Below are 14,670 nucleotides of genomic sequence, written 5' to 3'. Positions count from 1 at the left end.
GGAGTCGCCAAGCCAGCTGGTTTAAAATCAGCACAGTATAGACCTGGTCTAAATAACTGTGATGGAAGATTGCACATTGAGGTGCCAGCTGCGATCTTGTGGAAAGATTTGTGTGTTTTATGAAATTCAGATAACTTCACTTCCTTTGTGTAGCATTTTGGTGGCTTCTTGGTGACTGTTAGCATTTTTCTTTTTACCGTGTTTAGCAGCAGAAGGAGTAGAAAGGTGGGGATATGGGCAGAACTGGTCTCTGAGATACTTTGCTTGGTTTTAGTTCCTTCCTAATGTGCTTTTTAGTATGAGTTTGATTTAACTGCTTGAGAAAGATGCCTGGATATTGTTCAGCCTAGGTAAAAATAGCCCCATTCTGTCAGATAGTCTGTATTTTAATAAGCCTTGTGCTAAGAGTATGTGTGTTTCACAGCATAGCAGAGGTGACCTAAGAGACTTGTGGGTAATAATTCATATTCTGTAATAATGAGTTTTCTCTAACCCTCCTTGTTGCTTTACATCTGCCTTCGGGTTTTCACTAAGTAAAAATTAAGGATTTCATGGATCACAATTCAAATTCTGCTTGTTGTCATAAAGGACAAACGTTTGCAGTGTGATGAGATGCAAGACCTGCCGTCAGGGTGAAGGTGTACATGCTGCTGTTGCCCTTTGCATGGAATGCCAGGGAACTAAGGTGCTACTGAACATGAGCAAAAGTACTGAATTTAATCTTAAATGTGGAGACAGGCCCTCATTCAGTCAGCGGGCTCAGTAGCCGATAGCAGTCTCAGCTTGGTGTACATTGGCAGCCTTCCTGAAAAGGTAGATGTCTTGTTGCTGCAGCTCCAGTTAGATGAGGCATGCTGAGGTATCAAAGACACAGTGAAAAATCTGTCAACGCTGACTGCAGGATGGTGCTGCTGCTGTAGTTGTACAAGGTGAAACACAAAGCACTGGAGACAGGGGTGTTGGAACGGGCTGTCACCATGGGCAGCTTTTCTGGAGCTGTTGTGTGAAGGCTGAGCACTGCCAGAGTCTGAAGGATGAGGAGGAGACAGAAACCTTGGGAAAACTTGAGCTGTGGTTTGCTCAGGTAGGAATTTGCAGGAGACCTGCAAAGCAAGTTCACGCTAGGAAAGACTGCAGAGAGCCAGGAGATGCCTGGTCTGCGGAGCAGTGATGGGCCGCTGTGAGGGGAGAACTCATTTCAACGCCTGCATGAAAACTGCTGTGGTTGTTTACTTTTACTAATATTTGGTTCATTTAAAATATTTTTTAAGAATTGCATTTCTATTGGTTTATAATTTGGCCCTAGCTTTCTAGATGTGACAAAAAGAAAAATTGAGTATGAAAGGTAACAAGAGTTTTATAATAAAGGATACTTCCCTAAAATGGCCCATATGAAGCAAGATACAAATGTAGCTGAGACATGGCATTAGGAAACATATCTAAAATTTTTAAGCCCTCCATAAAGCATTCTCATCTTTCCCTCCTGTCTGATACAAATTAGTCAAAAGAAGTCATTTTAGTTGCAAGAGACTAATTAAACTTTCTGATACCAACAGAAATACACAACACAGACAAGGAAATGAGGACATTATGGTACTGAGAAGTACATTTGCCGAAAAGAGCTTCGCATCTTTTACTGACTACAGAGAGAGAAGAAAAACTGATAGCTGATGCAGAGTCTTGTAATAGGGTGCTGTCAGCTTGAATATGTCACTTGCTTGGACTTTGTTTCCTTCTGTGTTGCAAGCAGTGCCTCAAATCCTGATAATGAGCTAAGTGAAAGGCAAAATTTGATGAGGACTATATATAAACTATTTTTAAGTAACTCTGTCAGCAAGTATAAGAATAACCAAGCAGCTTTTGGGCACATAGGTACAGCTTTAGGTATTTCTTTGGGGTTTGGGTACTTCAAAGGTTATACGATTTCCCCCCTCCCCACTTAGATCAGTTGATCTTACTAAAAGATCACCTTGATGTTCAGAGACCATAACAGAGGTGAGATTGGTAGAAAAAGGTTTTATATCATCAGTGCTTCAGAATGTGGAATTTGCTGAAACATTTTTCCTCTGCTTGCCTTTGCCTCAAGCTGCACTGTGTGACTGGAGCTGCAGTGATTTCATTGCAGCAGAATTTGGGCAACTTCGTGTAAAGGTGGTCATTTGGGATTGAAGGTCTGTTTTCCTTTGTGATCCATTGCTGTTACGTCAGTGGTTGAGTGGAAAAGTCTCTTAAGGAAAAAAAAAAATTTTTCTTCTTTTTAATTGAAGGTTGTAGCAAGTTTAATTTTCAAAATCTGAATAGAGCTTTGGTCGCTGTTGAAGTGGTATGGAGGAGGGTGAATTTTTTTTTTTGAATCTGCATGCCAGGGCCCGGCTGGCCTGTCAGCAGATGCAGTGGATGATGTTTTGATGCATTTGATTTTAACTGGCTGTTTACCTGAATGTTTTTACGACAAACACAAAAGTAGATGTTGTAAACATTTCAAACAACAGATTCTTGAGCTCTTTGTGGGTAACAGTGTCTACTTGAGTGGGAGTCAGCAAATTCATTATTGAGAGAATGATTTTTTATGCCGTGACAATGGATGGGTCCTATTGTTATGCTTCAGAAGCTAAAATGCATAATCTCAAGAGTCCTTGTAATATTCTTTTGGGGGTTTGGGATCCCTTTCTATGTTCGTTAAATGATATTAGTAAGGCTAGTCCACAGCTAAGCTCCATAAGCTTTGGACCATGTTTCATCCTCTCCTCCCTGGGAGGCAAAGCATAATACATGACTGAATGGTCTTTTTCAGTCGTTGTTTCCTAGTCCTCAGTTCTTCTGTGTCTTAAATGGAAACTCATGTTGTGGAATATACAATAAAAATTAATTTTATTTATGATAATATGTTCCTAGCACTCCAAATAGCAGGGGAGGGATTATTAAGCTTGCTTTTCTTCATTGTTAATGATTCTAAAAAGGTGATGAGATTAGTTATCTTAGGAGCATGAGGTAACTGTTGTTTTTATTAGTTACTGCCAGATGGTGACTGTGTAATGAATGTGGAGGTAGTGATAATTCACTATCACAGTAGTTCAAGAGAGAATTTTTGGTCCCTGGAGAGTGGAAGCAGGCCTGCTCAGCATCCGAGAGAGAAGTTTCTGATAACCTTAGGAAATTGTTTTAGCCAGGAAACCATTGGGTGGTGAGAATTATGTATTAGATATTGTAAATATGAGGTGGTTCTTGTGATCTGTGGTGTTGAATGCACTAAAGACCAGTAAGTGAAGAAAACTATTACAATTCTTTGCATTAGTGAAATGTGTTACTGTGCAGAAAAGCACGTAAGTCTGATTGTTTTATCTGCAGCTCTGTTTCCTTTCTGTGAAGATCAGTGTGGATTCATGTGTATTTGTGCTTCTGTATGATTGTTTTTCCTTTGAATTCTGAGTCAAGATCTTTTAGTGGATAATATCCCTCTTTTCCAGTGGACTTCACAAGTTTGAGTTGTTTTCACGTCCATGTGTAGCCCTAATATTGGGGAAGTTGCCATCATTTGGAAGAGTGGCCTTGTCTACAGCCTCTCCTTGCTTTGGGTATCCTGGTAACTTGGCATTTTTTCCTGATCTCTGCATTATTTTTAATGCCTTTTCGTGGCCTTGTTCTTCAAAACAATATTGTACCCGACAAATTCTGTGTAGTAATGAAAGAACTGGACTAAATGGATCCCAGACTAGTTTCTGGCTAAGAAATCTCTCTCTCAAGAACAGAATTATTCTTGAACATTCTTCTGTGGCTCGTATTTATGAACAAAGAAATTGTTGAGGTTCTGGTAAAACAGTATTTAGATACCCATGAAATTTGCTGTGATTTTTCTCACAGGTAGATGCTTAACAGCCATTTTCCAAAACCTATTCTCTTTCTGTTAGTAGAAGACTCTAATTTACTACTTCTTTTCTATAACAAAAAGGCAGGTGTGTATTAGACCTGTGCAGTCTTTCTCAGTTCAGTTGAAGAAATTAGGATGGAGGTGAGCCTTTCTCTTCACAGCTTCTCTGTGCTTCACAGAAATTATGTATTCTTTCTTGAGAAAGGAAGATTTTATTTAACAAATACAAAGATCAGTGTAAGTTTCTTCCAGAGTTCTAACAGAGGAGCTGCTCTGTACATTGTCTTGAGTGATAAGCAACAGTGTGTTTTTTCTTGGTATAATACTGATCTGCAGAAACTCTTCCACACATGTCCTGGAAGTTGAATATCTGAACTCCTTCTATATAAATAGGGAAAAATAATTTACCTTTTCCCTTCCTCAACCTATAATAATGTTTCCTACATGGAGGCACAGAGAGGGCTGGGCTTTGTAATCTGCAATTCCTTGGTCTTGTCTGTATCACTTTCCTTTCATCTCTTCCTGTATCTATCACCCATAAAAAACCATGTGATTTTCAATGTGCTTGTCCAAATTATCTCCACTGCTTCAGAGCTCTCCTTTTCAACCCATTGAATCCTTCTGCCCTTTTCCTCCATCTCAGTTTTGCTGTGGATTTCTGCCTGGGCAAAAGAGCACTCTGCAGCCATACCTCACGTAAATTACAGACATACAACTCTTTTGCACTCACTTGCTGTAATTAAGGGAGAACACCCCATTTCATTGAGGAATGGAAAGCTCAAATCCATTTTCAAAACGTTTTTTTTGAATGCTCAATAACAGTGTTGTTTATGGGGCAGCATTATGTTGTGGTTTGGGAGAGTTACAGTAACTGAATGCCAGTTCCACTTCTTCCAGGGATTTTCTCTGTATTGCTGGATGGGTCACTGTAGATAGTTTCTTTATCTGTAAAAAGATGATGCAGTTTGTATTTATAGAGTGCAGTAAGGTACTTTTAGAAGAGCAATGTGTGTTGCAAAGCAGCATTATGTTGATTAAAGAAGATTATAATCTTGAAAATACCCAGCTAGAAATATAATTGAAAATAAAACCTTAGTATGTAGATTCAGAGAAGAGGATTTTTGCTTAGTCTAGTGACTCCATTAGTTTAAAGACCATTTCTGTGTACCCAGCAAAGATTATGCCCCTAGAGCAGATGTAGAGTTGGGAGTCCTGCTGAGGTGAATCATCTCTTCAGAGCTTGAGTTTGCTGGCAACAAAAAGAAGGAAACAGCTGGAGAAAGCTGAGAGAGGCTTTTGGGGGTAGGCTTCCTATAGATTATTCTCCTAATTGCTACAGCTGAGCACACAAGAAGAAAGGCAGAGCCAGGGGGAGGTGTATTTATGAAAAATGTGTCTTTTTTGTTAGCTGATTGTTGGCCTTCTGACTATTGTGCTGTTAGGGTTGAAGCTTTGCTTCTGAATTTTATCATTTAATGCAAATAAAAACATTAATTCTTAATAGCAATCTCTCCTTGTAACATTTAACTTTCTCAGGGTATATGGTGTTCTAATGTCTATTAGGTCAGAAAAAAGAAAGAAAGAAAAAAAAAAATCCAAACCCAGGCTATAAGAGACTTTTTAAAGATTTATCAGCTTCCATCTCTTTTAGTGTGGTTTGGCAGCAGTTTTTTGTCAAATGGGCTGGAGAGTCTTCACTTTGACAGGTTTGTGCTTGGTGCCCATAACTCCCAAAAGGAAGGAGGATTCATCAGATGTGGCTTGTTATCACTGAACACTTTGGAAATAATAGAAGGCAGAGACTGTCTACCTGTAGTTGTTAAGGGTACTTGTTGCAAGTAAGAGCACCTAACAATAATTCTCCAGGATGAAACCGGTGTTGCATTTATTACTGTTGCCTTTCTGTCTGATGCAAAGTTTTCTGCTCTAGGCTCAGCTCCATTTTGTGAACTACTGCTTCCTCTGTTTTAAAGTCCTCCATATAATCAACTAATTGCATTCCAACCAGGTTTACTATGGGAAAGTATACTCTTACTAGATACAAGAAAATAGCTGCCAATGAAGTCATGAGACTTGGGCACCTGACTGTATTTGACATGTTGTGCTAGCAATGAATGAGTGGTGGGGGAGGAGGGAACGTATAAGCGATACTACCATTTCCATACTTACACACAATTGTGGCCTAACCCTTTCCATGTATGCAGAATTGCCCACCATTGACAGCATGAAGCTGCTGAGTGGCTCAGTGGTGTTTAGGATCCTGGGATCCCCTGACCATCTTGCCTGTGGGTCATGATAGAAGTCAAAGCAGATGAACCTGCACAGAAATGTAACTAGGAGGAGAGACCATTGTCCATTTACAGCCACCAGCCAGGACCCTCTCCTGTTGAGCTGCCCAGCCCTTCCTGACCTGCTGAGTTTGTCCCAACACTTCAGCATTTCTTCTGGCCGATCTACATCGTTTGTTAATGTTGTGTGAATCTGGCAGCTTGTGCATTGAGGTGCTGCCAGCTGACTGCTGGAAATTAGAAAAGATAGAGAAAACAAAGTACTTGCAGAAAATAATTGTTTTGATGATCTTATTTTCATTTCACTTTAGAAAATGGGTACGCAGTTGGAATAAGCACTGGTGACTGTTGGCCTTGTTCTTTGATAAAGTTGAACCAAGTCCATGTGTTCTTTTAGCATTGTTTCAGTCTGTTGCCACTAATAAATCCAGCTTCCTCAAGAGGCACTTCGGTGAAGATCTAATACAGAGTTCTGGAGATTGTTATCGCCATCAGATGCAGGGAAAGTTTAGGGCTGTACCAAGAAAAGCAGTTAGGAATCTGAGCACATCTGGGTTTTTTCCTTTCTCTCTGCTTTTAAATCATGAAATCATGTAAATGACTTTATGGTTTTTTTAGTATAAGAGGCTACCTAAACTGTTGCAAAAAATGAATAGCATTTCGTGGAACCTCTGAGTATTAGCTGCTCCTCTTTAGAGCACTTACTGAAAGCGTAATGCCAGAATGGCCTGAAGAACACGTTCACTTCTTTTTTTAATGTGTTCTGGGAAAGGTATTTCGCGCATACTTTCAATGCTGCTGTCTTTACAGGAAACCTGCCTTTAATTCTTCCTCTTCCCTGAGAAAAGATTTCCCTTCCCATTAAAGCAGTTGTTGCAATTTAAAATCAGGAGTAGAGACAAGATCTAGGTGTGGTTTTGTTTTGGTGCTTGATTTTTAAAGGCTGCTGTAGCCTCTCCCAGGCTTTGAGGCCTGTTACATACATGCAGTTGAAATTTGCCCGTGAAAGACCTGGGAATATGTGCAGGTCCACAAGCATAAGCCATAATATAGAGAAGCTATGTTGCATTATATATTGCTTTTGGGTAATGGAGACCTCTCTGGCCTCCGTCCTGGTCAATCTGTGCCCCGGACTTGTTAGCACAGTTATGTGTTTTACGTTGAAGACATTTTGCTTGCCTTCTGGCGTTGTAATTTTGTATGCTCTCTGCCTTCTGATCAGTCGGCTGTTTCTGCTGTATACTCCTATCCAAAGTCAAACCGGATGGAAACTGAGCTATTTTGCTGCAGAGAACAGCTATGCTGAGCTGGATGTGATTAGCTTTTCAGAGCTGCGATCCTTCTGATGGCAAATTCTCAGGAGGTCTAAAACCCCATATAGGACTTGGTTGCATCTGTGCTCTGTTTAGTAAATGTCAGCTTATTGGTAACTTCGGTGTGCCCACAGACATGCTGCTGCTGGCAAAGAATTGTTCTTATTTCCCCTGTGCTTCCCTGTTGTTTTTATTAGGTTTGTAATGTCATTTTCTTCCACAAGATGATTAGTGTCTAACAGTTTTTATGTTAATACTTGAGTTCAATTCATTTAAACTGATAAGGAACAGTATTTCACTTTTTGAAATTGTGGAGGTATTCAAAGAGCCTTTTGTGCTTGTAACAGATTTAATAACCATGTTTAGTTGGGGGAATGCTTGAAAAACTAAGACCTTTAAAAATGTCTCTACTGCATATACCGAAGTTAAATGGCAGCACTGTTACATGTCAGGATAGGCCATACTAAACGTGAACCAAAGGAAAATAGAAAAAGTTACATTTGCTGTTGCAAAAGCATAAAACAGTCCACTGCTAGACAAAGCAACTCCTGCTTCCGCAGCCACGATGCTCTCAGCCAGGTTAGAAGCACAATATCCCAAGGAGGACTTGGAAGCTTTTTAGCTGGGTCTATGGATCAAAAGAGGTGGCCAAAGATGGCAGAAGAGAATTGCAGGTTGATCTGTATATAGAACTCATTTTTCTGAGAAACTGGTAGAAAAAAATGCGGTTTATCCATCTACTAATGTATTTGAAACAGTGAAATGGAGGGAATACATAAATCTTCAGGACAGGATGGCGGATGATAGCCTACTGCATCAGTGGCGATAGGTGCACTGTTGGAAGTTCCTAATGTTTTTAGGGGTATGGGTTGTTCAGTAATGTACTGTTTGCCCGGAAGCTCCTTCAGATATTATTATTGGTTCTTAATAATTCACTTTTAGATGAGTAAAATTTGTTGAGATAGCTGGTAGTTTTGATAGCAGCTTTAATTGTCTTCAGTGAATGAGAGAAGCTCCCAGAAAAGACAGTGTGTGTGTGTAGGGAGCGTGGGGGTTGAATCTCACTGAACTTCTTCCCTGTAATCAATACACCACAACAGAGATGCCTTTTGCTAGTTCTGTTGGCATTTCTCAGGGCAAGTTATGATACTTAGGCTGCGGGTTTGGGAGATGCTATAATGGGCCCCATCTGTCAGCAGTGCCTCCCTGCCTGGATTTAGTTAATTTGGGGAGGGGTATAGCCTCCTGTGCAAATCTGTCTCATGGGGATGATCAGGTTTCCTGGAAAATCTGTTTTGGGGAACAGGACATGTGGGGATACAATTTTTTTTCTTCCCTTTGTCCCTGTATTGTAGCCATTCTGGGTACAAATCCCTCTTTTCCACTCTTCATGGTGCGTTTGCTGTGTATCTTTGGGATTGCTTTGTACAAATAGTTTACTCAGTGCTAAGAGTCCTGTATACACATCATTAATTTCTTCTAGTATGGGATTTGTGCTCAATTCTTTGTTTTCCTATAATATCCAATAAATATTCTGAGCACTGTGCTAAAGAGTATTCTACAGAATGGCTTTCTCAATCTTTTCTACTGAAGTTGTTCTAGTTATTAAGGAAAACTTAGTCTTTGAGAGAAAAGTGATGGAAAAGAGTGATTATAGCTGGTGGGGTAGAGGACTCCTGGGATGGACAAAGTGAGACAGAGAGCGCCTGGATTCTAATTCTGTCTCTCCTGAATATTTATTTATGCAAAAAAGAACAGGTTCAATAGGAGAAACAGAACAAGGTCTTCCTCTCAAGTATTCCGGAGTTCATCTTTGAAGTAGTGGCAGCTGAACAATTGCAAGTGAAAATGAACCAGTAGAGCAGAGCGAGCATGGCACTGGAGCGTGTCAGCGCTGCTCGCAGCTCTGAGCCAGGTGAGGGCTGCGGGGCGGGTTGGGATGCTGCAGGTGGGTGCGCAGGGCTTGCTGCAAGCCTTTTGCCCAAAAGCCTGGCCTTGCCCAACGAGTGTACGAACGCTGAGCTGTACGTGAGCCACCCGTCAAGGGAGGGTGGCAGAGCCAGAAGGCCTAGCAGCGGGAACGGCACAAAAACCACGAGCTGAGCTTTTGAGGTTTTGAGCTGCTGCTGGGACTGGTTGTGGTGGTTCCCCAAAGGGCAGCGTCCCGGCTGCCACAGGTGAAGGGTCGTCTTCTTGCTGAAGGAGTTGAGGGAAGGGGAACTGCCCAGGGGCAGCATCTTTGATGCGGCTGTGGCTTGCGCTTAGAGACCTAGTTTTCTGGCTTTCCTAGGAACGTGGTTAAAAGGTGCCTCTGGACAAAATGTGGGGGGTTTTGGCATGATAACGATCCTTGCCCAATCACAACAAGAATTGTAGTTGAACACAAACGGCTTTTTTTGCATGCACAGCCGTTCATTTGTATTAGGTTTTAGGGCATTCGACAAACCAAAATAACCCTCTTCTTCATCTGACCTCTGCTCAGAGGTTGCGTTGGGAAACTGTGTGTCTGCAGGAAGCCCAGTGGGCAGAGCTGCAGGTGGCCCTGGGCTGTTGTGCGTGTGCCGTAAATCTGCTGCCTCACGGAGGTGTGGGGAGCGTTTGCATGAGCATAGTGCATATGTATGTATTTCTGTGCTGAGACAGAAATACGGCAGCCTGAGGTAAAACAACATTTTTTTAATCCCAAGCCCTATTTAGAAGAACCTGTAAGTATTCTCAGTTCATCTGAAACCCTAAATCTGTCTCCCATTTAGCTCCAGCCCCCAGTGGGGGAATCGAGACAATTTTATCATCCGTTTATGTAAGCTTTTGTCACTGAAAAGTTGGATTTATGCAGTGCAGTTAAGTCAGATTTACGGGACACCGTTAACTCTGAGAGAATGACCCAGGGGATATAAAGAAACTTCAGCTGCGGAAATATTTTATTTTGGTGTCTGGAGGAGTTTTACACCAAACAGACACTTGCACCCTCATGCTGGTAAGAGTTACAGCAGCATATTTCTGGCTGTGGAGTTAATGAGGTTGCTTGAGTGCATTTTAAATTCTGTGTCTGTAATTGGCTGAAAGTTGTCTGCAAACATCCAGGTTAACACTTCCCCACTGGAGCTGGGTGCCACGTGGGGTCTGCAACTGGCATGGCTTGTTCCCTGGGCCGGGCAGGGTGTGCTTGGTGTCCTGCTCCCAGAGGAGGTGGCAGAGCACCTGCCTCTGCAAAACTTAAGCCGTGCAAAACTTCAGCCCGAATTTCAGAACAGCAGGTTGGTTTTGAAAGTAGTTTTTTTTATGTACAGATACCAAATAGTTTCAGAATGTCTGTAGTCCTTGTATTGCTTTATGTAATCAAGGGAACGTGGTCTAATTTAGCAATTGAATGCTTGCAAGCTGCAAGGGAGGAAAATGTCCTTGCCTGGTTTTCTGGTCCATGTGTGTCACTGTAAAACAGGAGCTTGCTTTGCATCAGCGGGGCTGAATTCCATCATCTTTCCTTTTCCTCCCAACACCCGAAGCTGGGGGGATTCAGCATGATGGGTTTGATTTGTGAGGTGAAAATCAATTAAGTCTCCTTCTCGTCTCAAGCGTGGGTGAAGGTGTGAGCACTTGTGAACTGTCTCAGCAAAAGCTCCTTAATGTTGTTGTCTGGTTTAACTCAAGTTCATTTACACTGTTGCTCTAACGAGCCTGGCAGGCCCTGGGTGGCATGCTTGGGGGGAGTACGGGCAAGTGCCCTTGTCTTTGGGGTGAGCTCGGCAAGATCTGAGGAAAGTCACTTCAGCTGGGCTTGTGCTGGGTGCCTGGGGAGCGTCAGCACTTCTTACTGATCAGGGATGATGAAAGCTGTGATCATTTAAGGAAGTCTGTTGGGAAAGGGGCTTTCTTCTTCCTTTCTCTTCTTGTGGACCAGAGAGATGACAGGTATTCCCTTGTGATACCCAGGTCTGGAAGCTTTGTGCACACAGGATGTGTAAGTGAAATGGAATAAAATAAAAGATCATAGCCAAGCAAGAATGGTGAAGGTTTTGGTGTACTTCATTAACCCTGCTTGAGAAAACAGCTGAAATGTTTGCAAGAATTGGGTGTTACACGGATTTAACTTTCTCCATCAGTAGAAGGTTTTGGCACCTCAGGCTGGGAGGAGTAGAGACCCAGCTTTCTGAACCTCGGAAAATATTCTCATTTAGGATAAAACTCGAATGAAGTAATTCTCTCTATTTTCTCCCTCTGATGGGTAGCTCTGTGAGTTTTGATGTTGATCTTTATGCTTGGATCCAGATGGTATTTCCTGTGCTTTAATGACTGGTGGGTGAGGAACCTCCAGCGCCGTGCTGGCTGCAGGGGCTGTGGCCAGGGCACAGCGCGTGTGCTGCATCCGCTCTGCTCCCCGGGCTCCTCTCCTCCGTGGAGCCGCTTTCTCCGGGACCCGTTCTTGCATAGGTGCTGTTTCTCGCTTCTCTAAAAGCTTGGTGTGTTCTTTCCACTCTGTGCACTGAATTATTTTATTGATTCTCCTTAAATCCAGCCTTAGGTATACAGGTATTATTTTGATGAGTACAATAAAGGAACCAGAGACCAAAACCTTTTTTCAAAGTCTGTCTTCCCTGATCTCCGTGGATTTTTCAGGTCTAAAGTGTTATGTGCTTGGTAAGACTGAATTAAATTCTTGCCTATGATGCAATTGTCTTTTTAGGCAAGCATCATATACTTTTATTTATTCTCTGAATAAAAAGGAAAGTTACTTAGAGAGATGGTCTTTTTCTAGGGTAAAAATTACATAGGAATGGTAGAGCAGGACATGCTATGGAGGAATTGTGCTATATATATTCAAGACAGCTTTGAGTCAAATAGCATAATTTAATAAATTGCATCAAAAGGAGCTGTGAAATTTTATGAATAAAAAAATCATATCTGCAAAAGCAAAAATTAGACTGCAATTCTGGGTATATTGGCTGGATTTGAGGCTGAAGGTAAGAGGCTAAAGTCTTTAAATCTTACAAACCTCTGATTTTGGAGCAAAATAAATAATACGAGAAGGCGGAGCGAATCTTGATTAATTCTGCATAGCGAACAGGACATGATTCAAGATACTAATATGAAGTTGGTTATCATATTATTAAAATTTGATCTCCTGGTAGAAGCAATAAATCCAGCATAGTAAAACATTTAACTTAAAAAACCATGCCTATTTAAGAGTCTGTTTAAAAATAATTTTAAAGGAACAGTTGAGAGTATAATGCTTTCAGGCAGAATGACTTGGAAAGGACACCAAAAGCTAGCATGATTAAAAACTGAAGTGAAGAAGACTCTTCAAAAGTGGATGTAATAGCAAGACAAAGAAAATTTAAAGAACATACTTTCTGATTAATTTAAGTGTAAAAACCACAAGAAAAGCTAAAAAGATTCTTATGAATTGAGAGTCCTAATTTAAAGAAACAAAACCAAAAATGAACAAAAAACCAGAAGCACAAATGCTCTGAAACCAAGTCTTTAACAGTCTGGCACTCATCCTGCTTTTGCAGTTAATAGGTAATCAATAGTAAAGTAATGAACAATACAAGTCACATTCAAGGAAAGTAATGTGATAGTAGAAGAGTTAAATGCATTATTTGCCTTGGCACAGAGTATGAGAAAGCTTAGGGTGGCTCCCTATCAGCTCCTTTTCTTGTGGGAACAGTCTAAGGAACTGTCACAAATTGATGTGTCAGTAGAAGATGGTCAAAACAATCGATAACGTAACAAAATGACAGGAACAGATGGCAGCATCTTTGGTGAAAAAGGAACTTAAATGTGGACTATTTAACCTGTCATTTAAATCAGCCTCAGTGTTATGGAGATGAAAAGGACACAGGTCTTTACGGGAAAGAGTAGGAGAGGTGATGTGAGGAAATACAGGTATGCAAGTGTGGCTTCTCTATGGCACACTAATAGATAATCAAGATTATTAGACACATGCATAAATATGATGTAGTAGGAAAATAGAACTTCTCAAGAGAGTCATGCCTGACAAATCAATCAGATTTTTTCTGAAGGACTTAATGGATATTTGGATAAGGGTGATCTAGTCGATGTAGTATACGCTAATTTTTTCAGAGCGCTTTCAGCAAGGTCCCTTGGAAAAAAGAAAGGCTATTTTATTTATAGTGTAAAATGCATTAGTAACTTGCTAGCATATAGGAAAGAGAAGATAAGAATAAAGGTCTTTATTTGAATTGAGGGAGGTTGCCATTAGTGAAACAGATTAATTATTGGGTTTGTGCTGGTCATTGTGTTTGTAGCTGGTCAGGAAAAGGAATGAATAGTGAAGTGCTAACATGTGACCATACATACGACTCTATAAACAGCATGTGTAGAGAAGGCTCTTCAGGAATGATTGTACAGCATTTCATACAAAACACAGCGACTACTTAGTGAAATTATTAAAACAAACAAAAGGAAACAGTCTTTCTCCCCACAGTATGTGATTACATTGTGGAGCTCATCAGCACAGGATGTTGCAGAGATTTGAACTACAACTGTATTCAAAAAGAGATTCAACAGATTATTTTGGGAGGCTGAGTCCACTAGTGAATATTAAACAAAACCATTTCAGTGCAAGTCTCTGGCTCAAGCTCCCCAGCCTGGGGATTCTGCCATCTTTGTCAGAAAAATCTACAGCTGGTTGTTGTCAGACAGGGTGCTCTGCTTGATCAGCCCTTACCTGTTGCGTCAGTTCTTAGGTGTTCATTTTAAGACCTGGTAAGGATACTTGGAAAAACATCTTTGGGCAAGTTGATGTTAATTTTGAAGCATATTTTCTATCAGAATGAGTTGGCAACTTAAAACTGTTTTTAAATTATTTTTGTGTTTGTGAGCAGAGGGGAGGGTAAACTGCTTCCCACCATTTTCAGGGAGTGAGCATCTCTGAATTTCTTCTGTTAATGCTCTTATCCTGCACTCATCAAATGTGTGTGTTTGTGCTGTAGGCAGACACGGTCAGTGCTTATGGTGGTGTCATTGTCCTATGGGTACATCTCTAGAAAGGTTTTCTTATTTGAGCAGAAAGTATTTGAAGCAGCTGTGCCACTCCCAAGTATTTTCACCTGTGCTGGAAGAACCACAAAATGAGAGGTTTGCTTCTGTTAAAAGACATTCCGCACTTTGCATTAGCAAGGCATGTCACAGCTTCTCCATGTTCCTTACAGCTTTCTCCTTCACCTTGAAATGACAC

Source organism: Accipiter gentilis, chromosome 23, assembly GCF_929443795.1.
Source record: "Accipiter gentilis chromosome 23, bAccGen1.1, whole genome shotgun sequence".
In the NCBI taxonomy this organism is placed as follows: Eukaryota; Metazoa; Chordata; class Aves; order Accipitriformes; family Accipitridae; genus Astur; species Astur gentilis.
The sequence above is the reverse complement of the archived record's forward strand: the minus strand, read 5'-3'. Positions refer to the sequence as shown.